General features: G+C 40.2%; 1 pseudogene; it reads right to left on the reverse strand.

Annotated features, from left to right (window-relative positions):
- Positions 1–5882: 5882 nt before the first annotated feature.
- On the reverse strand, positions 5883–10773 carry LOC147339900 (mitochondrial inner membrane m-AAA protease component AFG3L1 pseudogene; annotated as a pseudogene).
- Between the last annotated feature and the right edge of the window lie 1126 nt (positions 10774–11899).

Consider the following 11899-nt stretch of genomic DNA (forward strand, 5'->3'; position numbering starts at 1 on the left):
AAGATTTGAGACTTTAAATAACATGAATATACTAATTTTTAAGGAGCTCAGAGAGTAATAAAGTTACTTTCCATGGGAAAAACCCAGAAAGCACATCTGCTCAGAGCTTTGCCTGACCCCAGATCCTACTTTCTTAGTGGAAGGCCAGGTTCTCATCCGTGTCCAGTACAAACTCAGAAACTGCCATTTATGACACTCTGACAGCTAACACCTGTTTTTAGATTCAGACCATCTAGAAGTGCAAATGAGTATCAGAGTCAAGTGTGGAATCTCCTCTCCTAGTAATAACCGGGGAACAGGCTCACACTTTTAGTATCTTCAAACATTAATCTATGTATCACTCTTTTTAATGCACTGATTCCTAAGATGTCAATATTCATTCTTGCTATCTCCTGCTTGACCATGTCCAGTGCACCTTGATTCATGAACCTAACATCCCAGGTTCCTATGTGACACTGTTCTTTATGGCATCAGACGTTACTTTTACCACCAGACATGTCCACATTCTTTCTGGAGCTATTTCTCTGCTTTTCCCCAGTAGCATATTGGACACCTACCATTCTGGAGGGGGGTGGGGGCTCATCTTCCAGTGTCATATTGTTTTGCCTTTTTATACTATTCATGGTGTTCTCACAGCAAGCATACTGGAGTGGACTGCCATTTCCTCCTCCAGTAGACCACATATTTCAGAACTCTTCACAATGACCCATCCATCTTATGTGGCCCTGCACAGCATGGCTCATAGCTAAATTGGGTTACAAAAGCCCCTTCACCATGACAAGGCTGTGATCCATGAAGGGTATCACTCTAATAACATCTAGATCAGTGATATCCAGCAGAAATATAATGTGAACTCCAAGTCTAATTTTAAACTTTCTAGTATCCACATTTTGAAAAGTAAAAAGGTGAAATTAATTTTAATAATACATTTTATCAAACCAACTATATCCCAAATATTATCATTTAAACATAAAATCAAATATTTAAAATTATCCAGATATTTTACATTCTTATTTTCATACAAAGTCATTTGAATCAGCATTTTACACTCATAGCACATCTGAATTCAGAGTAGACACAAAGCTGTATGTGACTAGTGGCTACATTAGACAGTGTAGTTCTACAACTATAGATAATAAATTTATTAAGTGATTTTTTTTTAACCAAAGAATCTGCTTCTGGCAAAGTTAGAGCAAATTTTGGGAATTTCTACTTATCCCTGAAACGCAATGACAGTTTAATAACAGCAGTGAAAATGAACCTCCAGACTAGCAAAGACTATTATTATGACTGCATGTTTGCAGTTACAGTGGCTTTCTTCTTGTGAGTTTTGTTGTGGTGGTGACAGTCACAGTAAAACTACTGATTAATTATATACTATTTCTTCTATCATTTTGTTAAATTGGTTTTATATTCAAGCACCTTAAAATCCTGCCAAAGTGAAACTACATTTTTCACCTATTACTACAGTCAACTTATTTAAAACCAGCTGCATTTAAATGATTTCTGTTTTATTTTCATCACAAATACAGATAATTTCAGGCTATTCCTATTTTAGCATAATTGCTTTTTCACTTTATGCTTTCCTTTCATTATATCTTTTTATAGATTCATTCAGTTAATAAATACTTACTGAGCATCTACTCTGTAACCACTTTTATAGGTACTAGGAATACAGTGAGAACAAAGAAAAGTACACTGTCCTGTATGGTACTGGCACAAAAACAGAAATATAGATCAATGGAATAAGATAGAAATCCCAGAGTTAAACCCATACACCTATGGGCACCTTATCTCTGACAAAGGAGGCAAGAATATACAATGGGGAAAAGATAGTCTCTTCAATAAATGGTATTGGGGAAAAGGGACAACTACATGTAAAAGAATGAAATTAGAACACTTCCTAACACCATACACAAAGATAAACTCAAAATAGATTAAAGACCTAAATTTCTTTAGGTCTTGGAGGAAAACATAGGCAGAATACTATATGACATAAATCACAGTGAGATCCTCTATGACTCATCTACAAGAGTAATGGAAATAAAAAGAAAAATAAACAAGTGGGATGTAATTAAACTTAAAAGATTTTGCACAGCAAAGGAAACTATAAACAAGGTGAAAAGACAACACTCAGAATGGGAGAAAATAATAGCAAATGAAACCACTGACAAAAGATTAATTTCCAAAATATACAAGCAGCTCCTAAAACTGAATACAAGAAAAACAAACAACCCAATCAAAAGGTGGGCAAAAGACCTAAACAGACATTTCTCCAAAGACATACAAATGGCTAATAAACACATGAAAAGATGCTCAACATCGCTCATTAGTAGAGAAAGGCAAATCAAAATTACAATGAGATATCACCTCACACCAGTCAGAACAGCCATCATCAAATAATCCATAAACAATAAATGCTGGAGAGGGTGTGGAGAAAAGGGAACACTTTTGCACTGTTGGTGGGAATGTATATTGATATAGCCACTATGGAAGACAGTATAGATATTTCTCAAAGAAAAAAAAAAACTGGGAATAGAACTACCATATGATCCAACAATCCCACTACTAGGCATATACCCTAAGGAAAACAAAATTGAAAAAGGCACATTGCACATGTACCCCAATCTTTACTGCAGCACTCTTTCCAATAGCTAGGACAAGGAAGCAACCTAGATGCCCATCATCAGATGAATGGATAAAGAAACTGTGGTACATACATAAAATGGAATATTACTTAGCCATAAAAATGAATGCATTTGAGTCAGTTCTACTGAAGTAGATTAACCTAGGGCCTATTATACAGAATTAAGTCAGAAAGAGAAAAACAAGTATATATCAATGCATATATATGGATTAATTTGAAAAGACCCTGATGCTAGGAAAGATTAAAGGCAGGAGGAGAAGGGGATGACAGAGGATGAGATGGTTGGATGGAATCAATGGACATGAGTTTGAGTAAATTCTGGGAGTTGATGATGGACACGGAGGCCTGGTGTGCTGCAGTCCACGGGGTTGCAAAGAGTCAGACACGACTGAGCGACTGAACTGAACTGACTGATGGAATCTTGAAAGATGGGACTGATGAACCTATTTACAAGGCAACATGGAGATGCATACATAGCAAACAGACTTAAGGACATGGGCAGCAGGGAGAAAGGAGGGGGTGGGACAAAAGGAGAGAGTAACATGGAAGCATATACACTATTATGTGTGAAATGGATAACCAATGGGAATTTGCTGTATGACTCAGGGAACTCAAACCAGGGCTCTGTTCAATCTCTAAGTCATGTCCAACTCTTTGCAAGCCCATAGACAACAGCACACCAGGCTTCCCTCTCACTATCTCCGGGAGTTTGCTCAAACTCATGTCCATTGAGTTGGTGATGCCATCCAACCATCTCACCCTCTGTAATCCCCTTTTCCTCCTGCCTTCAGTTGTTCCCAGCATCAGGGTCTTTTCCAGTGAGTCAGCTCTTCACATCAGGTGGCAAAAGTATTGGAGCTTCAGCTTCAACATTAGTCTTTCCAATGAACATTCAGGGTTAATTTCCTTTAGGATTGGCTTGTTTGATCTCCTTGCAGTCCAAGAGACTCTCAAAAGTCTTCTCCAGCATCACAGTTCAAAAGCAGTAACCCTTCAGCACTCAGTCTTCTTTATGGTCCAATTTTCACATCCATACATGACTACTGTGCAAAGTGGCTTGAGTAACTTAATGAAGCTATGAGTCAAGCCATGCAGGGTCACCCAAGGCAGATGGGTCATAGTAAAGAGTTTTGGCAAAATGTAATCCACTGGAGGAGGGAATGCAAACCACTTCAGTATTCTTGCTGTGAGAACTCCATGAACAGTATGATAAGGTGAAGTGGAACCTTCTAGCCAAGAATAATTAGAAAAGCTGGGGGAATATTGTTATTTTGTCTTTTAAAGGCAGTGGAAATAAGCTACGCAGTGAAAACTTTGGCACAGGGGGAGAGTGGGAAGAGAAGAGTCAAACAAAGAAGGAAACTAGAGCAGTGAACAAAGAAGATGAACGAGAGAATGGGGGAGTAGTAATACTATAAGAGACAATGGCTGAGTATTTTCCAAAGTTAAGAGAGACATCAAGCCACAGACTCTAGTAGCACTATTAATCGTTAGCTGACAAATACAAAGAAAATCACCTGTGATGATTAACTTTGTCAACTTATCTAGACCATGATACCCAGTTTTTGACAAAACATCAGACTAGATATTGCTGTTTTTTTACATGCAGTAAACATTTAAATCAGTAGATTCTGAATAAAGTAGATTTTCATCCACTGTATGGGAGAGCCTCATCCAATCAGTTGAAATCTTAAAAGAGTAAGGTTCCCCAAGGAAGAAGCAATTTTCCCTTCACAATGCCTTTACACTTGAGCTACAACATTAAACTCTTCCCTGGCTTTTCCAGCCTACTGGCTGGTCCTGAAGATTTTGAACTTGCCAGCACCCACAATACATGAATCAAATCCTTAAACTCCAGACAGATTTAGATAGGCAGACACATGCATACAAACATCATATTAATATACTGGGATAAGATACATATATCTATAGATATATGATAGAGATATGCATATTTACACAGAGATTGATCTGTATCTACAGATATATTGAGTAGACATAAGATAGATGATATAAATAGATAGCTATAAATATATATCTAGGTACATATATGCATATTATTGGTTCTGTTCATGTGAAGAACCCTAATACAATACCATAGGCACACATAGAAAACTATGATGCATACACACATACATACATACATACATACATCTTAAAATATTGGTTCTGTTTCTGTGTAGAACCCTAATACAACACCCTAGGCACATCATAGAAAACTTTTTAAAGCTAGAGGGAAAAATAAGGGCATAAACTAGCATTCAGAAATCAAACAACCAACACAGTCTTCAAAAATAATATGTGATAACTCAGTCTACTGGATATCAACTTACTCTGTAACTACCAAAATTAAGACATCATGGTATTGGCACAAGGACAGAAAAATAGAACAATGGAACAGAACTGAGAGCCCAGAAAAAACTCACACACATATAAAGACCCTTGATTTATGACAAAGGTAGTACTACAGAGCAAAGAAAAAGAGTAGTATTTTCAATAAACGGTTCCAAGTCAAATTAGTATCTACATGGAAAATATAAGAAACTTGACTCCACTCTCACAAAATATACAAAGATAAACTCAGAAATATAGCAAAATCACTGCAGATGGTGACTGAAGCCACGAAATTAAAAGACGCTTACTCCTTGGAAGGAAAGTTATGACCAACCTATATAGCATATTCAAAAGCAGAGACATTACTTTGCCAAGAAAGGTCCGTCTAGTCAAGGCTATGGTTTTTCCAGTGGTCATGTATGGATGTGAGAGTTGGACTGTGCAGAAAGCTGAGCGCCAAAGAATTGATGCTTTTGAACTGTGGTGTTGGAGAAGACTCTTGAGAGTCCCTTGGACTGCAAGGAGATCCAACCAGTCCATTCTAAAGGAGATCAGCCCTGGGTGTTCTTTGGAAGCTGCTAAGTCACTTCAGTCGTGTCCGACTCTATGCGACCCCATAGACGGCAGCCCACCAGGCTCCCCCGTCCCTGGGATTCTCCAGGCAAGAACACTGGAGTGGCTTGCCATTTCCTTCTCCAATGTGTGAAAGTGAAAAGTGAAAGTGAAGTCGCTCAGTCGTGTCCAACTCTTAGCGACCCCATGGACTGCACCCCACCGTGCATCTCCTCCGTCCGTGGGATTTTCCAGGCAAGAGTACTGGAGTGGGGTGCCATTGCTTCAGGTTACATGTGCTTTAATTTGCTTCCTGGGGGTCCCAGAGGCTGCTCTCCAGGCGGAGGCACTAGGCTGGGCTCTCCTGCAGTGGGCCCCAGACGCCAGCCTGCAGACCCTCGGGAAGGGCCGTGTCCTCCTCCAGGCTGCCAGTGCCATCCATGAGCTCCTCATAGGTGATCTTCTTGGCGAACGGCCGCGGCCCGAGCAGCTCCACCATGTCGGCCCGCTCCAGCACCTCCTTCTCCAGCAGCCGCCTGCCCACCTTGTCCACCTGCTCGCGGCAGCACGTGAGCAGGTCCAGGGTGCGCGCATGCGTGGAGCTGATAAGCCGCCGCACCTCCTCATCTATGAGCTGGGCCGTGGCCTCGCTGAACGGTTTCTCCACCAGCGCCTCGCCTGGCCGCGGGAAATCGAAGGACACCCGGCCCAGCTTCTCGCTCATCCCGAACTGCACAGTCTGGGCATAGGCGCTCTGGGTGACCTTCCTCAGGTCGTCCTGGGCCCCCGTGGTGACCCGCCCGAAGAACAGCTGCTCAGCCACGTGGCCGCCCAGCATGGCACACATGCGGTCAAAGAGCTGCTCCCGTGTGTACAGGTACTGCTCCCTGGGCAGGCACTGGGCATGGCCGAGCCCCTTGCCCCAGGGGACGATGGACACATTGAGCAGGGGGTCTGCGTGTTCCAGGAACCAGCCCACCACCGCATGGCCAGCCTCATGGTAGGCCACCATCATCTTCTCGCCAGGCTGCAGGACCTGTGTCTTCTTCTCAAGGCCTCCAATGACCCTCTCGATGGCCTGTTGGAAGTGCTTTTCCCCGACAGAGGGGTTTAGGTGGCAGGCGGCAATCAGGGCGGCTTCGTTGCAAACTTTAGAAATATCAGCACCCGTGAAGCCTGGAGTGAGGGCCGCAAGCTTCCTTGCCAGGGCATCCTTGCTGAGGCTCTCGTCCAACTTGAGTGGACGCAGGTGGACCCTGAAGATAGACAACCTGCCTTGGAAGGAATGATGCTAAAGCTGAAACTCCAGTACTTTGGCCACCTCATGTGAAGAGTTGACTCATTGGAAAAGACTCTGATGCTGGGAGGGATTGGGGGCAGGAGGAGAAGGGGACGACAGAGGATGAGATGGCTGAATGGCATCACTGACTCGATGGACGTGAGTTTGAGTGAACTCCGAGAGTTGGTGATGTGACAGGGAGGCCTGGCATGCTGCAATTCATGGGGTCACAAAGAGTCGGACACGACTGAGCGACTGAACTGAACTGAACTGAACTGAAATGTGAAATTTAAAAAAACAGTAAGTCTTCTAGAAGATAGGATTCTTCATGATCCAGGCATTATGCAATAATATTTTTAAACCAGACATTAAAAATAACCATTAATAAGTGATATTGCATTAAAATTCAGAACAACTGTTCATCAAAGGACACCAGCAAAAGAGTGAAAAGGCAAACCTCAGACTGGGAAAAGATACTTGTAATATATATAACGAACAAAGGGCTTATATCTAGACTATAGAAAGGATTAGTGTGAGTTAATAAGTAAAAGATAGACGTGTTAGTCTGGGTCCTCTCAGAAACAGATGCCAAAATGGAATTAAGTGTGCAAAAGACTTTAAGGGAAGTGCCTGTGAACAAAATTTAATTTAATGCACAAGGCAGTGTTTTAACATTTTCAACCCCAGGAAGGGCATGGAAAATTTTCAAACTATTCACTTTTGTATATTTCTGCAGAGAAGTAACAGACATCTAAAGAGAAAAAAATATATATTAAAATGAAACTCTGTAATAGAAGTAGAATGGAATTAGGAGCTCATAGAGAAAAGTGAATGATAGAAAACTCAGTTTTAACTTGAAAAAGGCATAGAAAAAAAAAGCTAGGAGGGACTGAGTATCTAAAACTGACTAAATTACATTTTCTGCTATAAATCAAGTTTAAGATAGAGACTAATTTCAGTTCCCACCCTACCTTCAAGTTTGTGGCCACTGAAAACTTAGACTCTACATATGTAATTGAACATATTAATAAATAATAATCAAAATTGGAAAAACCAGTGTACTATATGTTTTGCCTTTTAGAATTAAAGGTCTACAGTTTTTACTTTAAAAATTAAAGCTATTATAATTATGATAATATAGTATCAATAAATTATATTTTAAGTATTTTAGGCTCCAAATTTCTATCTAGGCAGGTGCTTGTACACCCTACAGGATCTACTTCATTCTCTGTAGTAATTGATGCTGCACAAAGGGAAAAGGAAACTAGAAGAGAAACACAGCATGAGCCTATTTAGGGCTGAGCAAGACTATGAAATGGAAGTATAACAGAATAAGTAAAGAGGCTGCAAGCACAGAATGAAGGGACTCTTCCTTAAGTGAAAATGTAATCATCTCAAGTACTTACAATGCACTGCACAGCTGTTTATTTATATAAGAACATGTAAACACATACATCCATCTAATTAAAAGCAGATTATACGTCCAGTGTTTTGAAACTGGAATGTATTAAGTACTACTCTAGCTAAGAGTCTCTTGACCACACAAAATATACAATATGACTTGATTTGGGAGGCTTGATTTTGCTTTGCTTGTTTTACAGAAACATAAAAGTTATTTGGAAACATCTTAGCATATATGGAATCATACTATATCGTTCATAACATTAATCCAGAAGATCTGAGGGAATATTTGAGAAATAAATAATTTGATATTATAGAAACAAGCAAGGACTTTGGATTCAAAAAGAAATGAGTTCAAATCATAGCTCTCCAACTTAACAGTTGTGTGGCCTTGGACAAGCCACATAACGATCTTTTTTTCCTTCTGTAAAACTGGAGAAGCCAATATCTAACATCATACAATGTTGGAATAGGACTCTCCATATGTGAGGTGTCAAAATGTAGATGTCAGAACACAGACATGCAGCCAGACTCCTTCACCCACCCCACTCCTACAGAGTTACTAAGGGAAAGAGTCCACCATTCCTTTTTGGGTTAGATTTTGTTACATAACAAACCATTTCACAGCTTAGTGTTTAAAACTAACATTTTATTATGCGTCTATGAACTGTCCTGGCAGTTCTTCTGGTCTGGTCCAGCTTGACTGGGTGAGATGATCTAGACTGGCCCCAGTCACATGTCTGGCTGTTGACTCTGGGGTAACAAGAAGATTTTGTCACATAACTGTCATCCCCTAGCAGGCCAGCCTAAGTTTATTCCCACAGTGGTAATCACAAAGTTCTCAAGAGTAGTGAGAGAAGTCAAACTCCACTGTGCAAGCACTTTTTAAACTTCCACTTGTATCCTATTTACTACTGTCCCTTTGGCCAAAGCAAGTCACATGGCCAAGCTACCACAACTCCTTAATCTCTCAGAAAGATAACAGATATAAAAAGGGGTTTGAGAATAAAGCACCTAACTGCTAATCAGAGCTCAAAAAGTCCATGTTAAATAGATGAATAAATAAATGAAAGAAAAACTGAGAGGATGATGGTGCCATTAATCAAAATAGGAGGTTTAGGAAGAGAAACAGATGTGGGATTAATTAATGGGAAAGAGTGAATTTCATTTCAAACACACAGAACCTTGAGGTATTCATGACACAATCACATAAAGATATCCAGTAGACAATTGGATACCCATTTCTGGAAAGCTGTGAAAGGATTTTCTGGAGGTCTGCCCTTTATTATTATCCTTTATTTACAATTATATTTTACATGGCAGTGCACTTGAAATATTAAATTTCTTCAAATCTAAGATATATTTTACACATTCTAACAGTTCAACTGAGATGTGTGTTGCATCCGTGTGCACAGTTCATATGATAGCATTTTCTTCTTTATGAAAAGCTGATGTTAAATCAATGAAGCACCTTCAAACTTATGGCATCTTAAAATCAAGGAACTATGATTAACAATAAACTCTGGATGTGCTGTGTCCAGAAATAGATTTTAACCCATTAGATAAGGTGATCTGGATCCAGACCCAATTAAAAACTTTCTCTTCATCTTTCTGCAAAATCTATTCCACTTTCACTCTTTCCCATCCTGGAAAAAGCCACCACCATCCATACTACAGATAAACTTAGAAATGACAGACAATATTGATTCCTTCTCCTTCCTAATCTACAATATTTAGTCCATTGCCATAGCCCATTAAACCTACCTCCAAAATATGACTCAAACACATCTCTACTAGCACCACCCTAGATCAAGCAACCATCATGCTTCTGGATGATTCTGGTAGCCCCTGAGGGGGTCTCCTTGCTTCCACTCTGGCCTTCCTGCTATCCACTTTCCACAAGACAGTCAAAGGAATTTTTTTTAATTTAAATTTATTTATTTTAATTAGAAGCTAATTACTTTACAATATTGTATTGGTTTTGCCATACATCAACATGAATCCGCCACGGGTGTACACGTGTTCCCAATCCTGAACCCCCCTCCCACCTCTCTCCCCATACCATTCGTAAGCTGCTGCTGCTGTTGCTGCTAAGTCGCTTCAGTCGTGTCCAACTCTGTGCGACCCCATAGATGGAAGCCCACCAGGCTCCGTAGTCCCTGGGATTCTCCAGGCAAGAACACTGGAGTGGGTTGCTATTTTCTTCTCCTATATCTTACTATTCCCAACTTAAAATTCTTCAAATCCTCACTCCACTTAGAATAAAATCCAAAATGACATCCATAGCCTTCCATGAATTTCAAGCTTGTGCCAACCTTTTTAACCTTATCTTGCATCACTCTCCACTTTGTTCCTTTAAAACTCAACTATTTTCAGTTTTCCCAATTTTTTTAGCTCTTTACCTATTCATAACCTTAATCCATGCTATTCTCTCTGCCTAGCCTACTCTTCTCTCCGCTCTTCCCCTAGTTTATCCCTTTCATGCCCCAGCTTAAGTGTCATGTCTTCAAGGATCCTGTTCCTGACCTTCCCACACAAAGTAAATTATATTTACCTCCATTATTTACTCCAACTCCATTCTATTTGAGGCAATTAGCATCATTTCTAATACTGAAGTGTATATATTCATCTACACATGTGTGTATATATATATATGTGTGTGTGCATCTGGTTTGTGTATATATGTATACATATGTATATTATATAATGTTTATTTTTTTATCCCCCACTAGACCATAAAAACTGTTCTTGTCCTGTTCACTACCCAATAATTAATATTCTGTTCAGGGCATAGTAGACACTTAATAAATATTCCTGAAGGAATAAACAAAGAAATAACCAAAGCATCCTCATACAAGGAAGCAAAATTGCTGGTCACACATAAAAACAGTAGCATATGACTGAAGAAACTAGAAAACAGGGTGCTTGGGTGAATAATGGACAACAGCTGCAGATCTTATAAACAGAACAAGAAACAATTTCCAGTTTAAAAGTTACAGCAACAGGCACAATATTGGTAAGAAGCAAAACTTTTTAATTTCTTTAGCAATACAAAGATTACAACATTTAAAACCTAAATGTGGGTCAAATACAGAGCATTTCCCACAAATGCCAAGAGCCTTGATACAAGTAGGTGACTTTCCAAGGCTGATAGCTATGTGGCAACAAGAGCAAAAGATACAGGGGAAGATCACAGTAACCCAAGTGCGGGAAGGGCTACTGGCTGGCCCCCAGCATCCACTCTCCCTGTCTTGTATGTAATACGGTTTTTTCAGTAGTGGCCATGACTGATACACGCAAAGTTCCAGAAGCAGAGGGAAGAAAGCTGTGCATCGTGGTGCAAGAAAAGGTTGCAGGGAGATGCCATGTCTATGGTGCTGCCAGTGCATAATCTAGAACCTTGTGCCTTGAGTGGCCATTCCACATTACACATTTAAGTGAATGGGGAAGGCCTCTTTTCTGGAAAGAGGGGGATGGGGTGCAGTGAGGAATGGAATCAAGAGACTCAGGCTCTGGCTAGCTTCTTACCATCTGTGGAACCTGAGATAACAGAAGGCTCATTGTGCCTCATGTTCTCCAAGTGAAAATAGTGGCCACGAGGACTTCATGGAAATACCCAGAAACCTGCTCAAGACTCCCAGAGTGATCAAGAGCTGTGTCAGGGCTGTAATCTTGTCAGATAGAGA

This window comes from Bos grunniens, chromosome X (assembly GCF_055505025.1).
Source record: "Bos grunniens cultivar Pamir isolate PY7600 chromosome X, Bosgru_T2T1.0, whole genome shotgun sequence".
Classification (NCBI taxonomy): domain Eukaryota; kingdom Metazoa; phylum Chordata; class Mammalia; order Artiodactyla; family Bovidae; genus Bos; species Bos grunniens.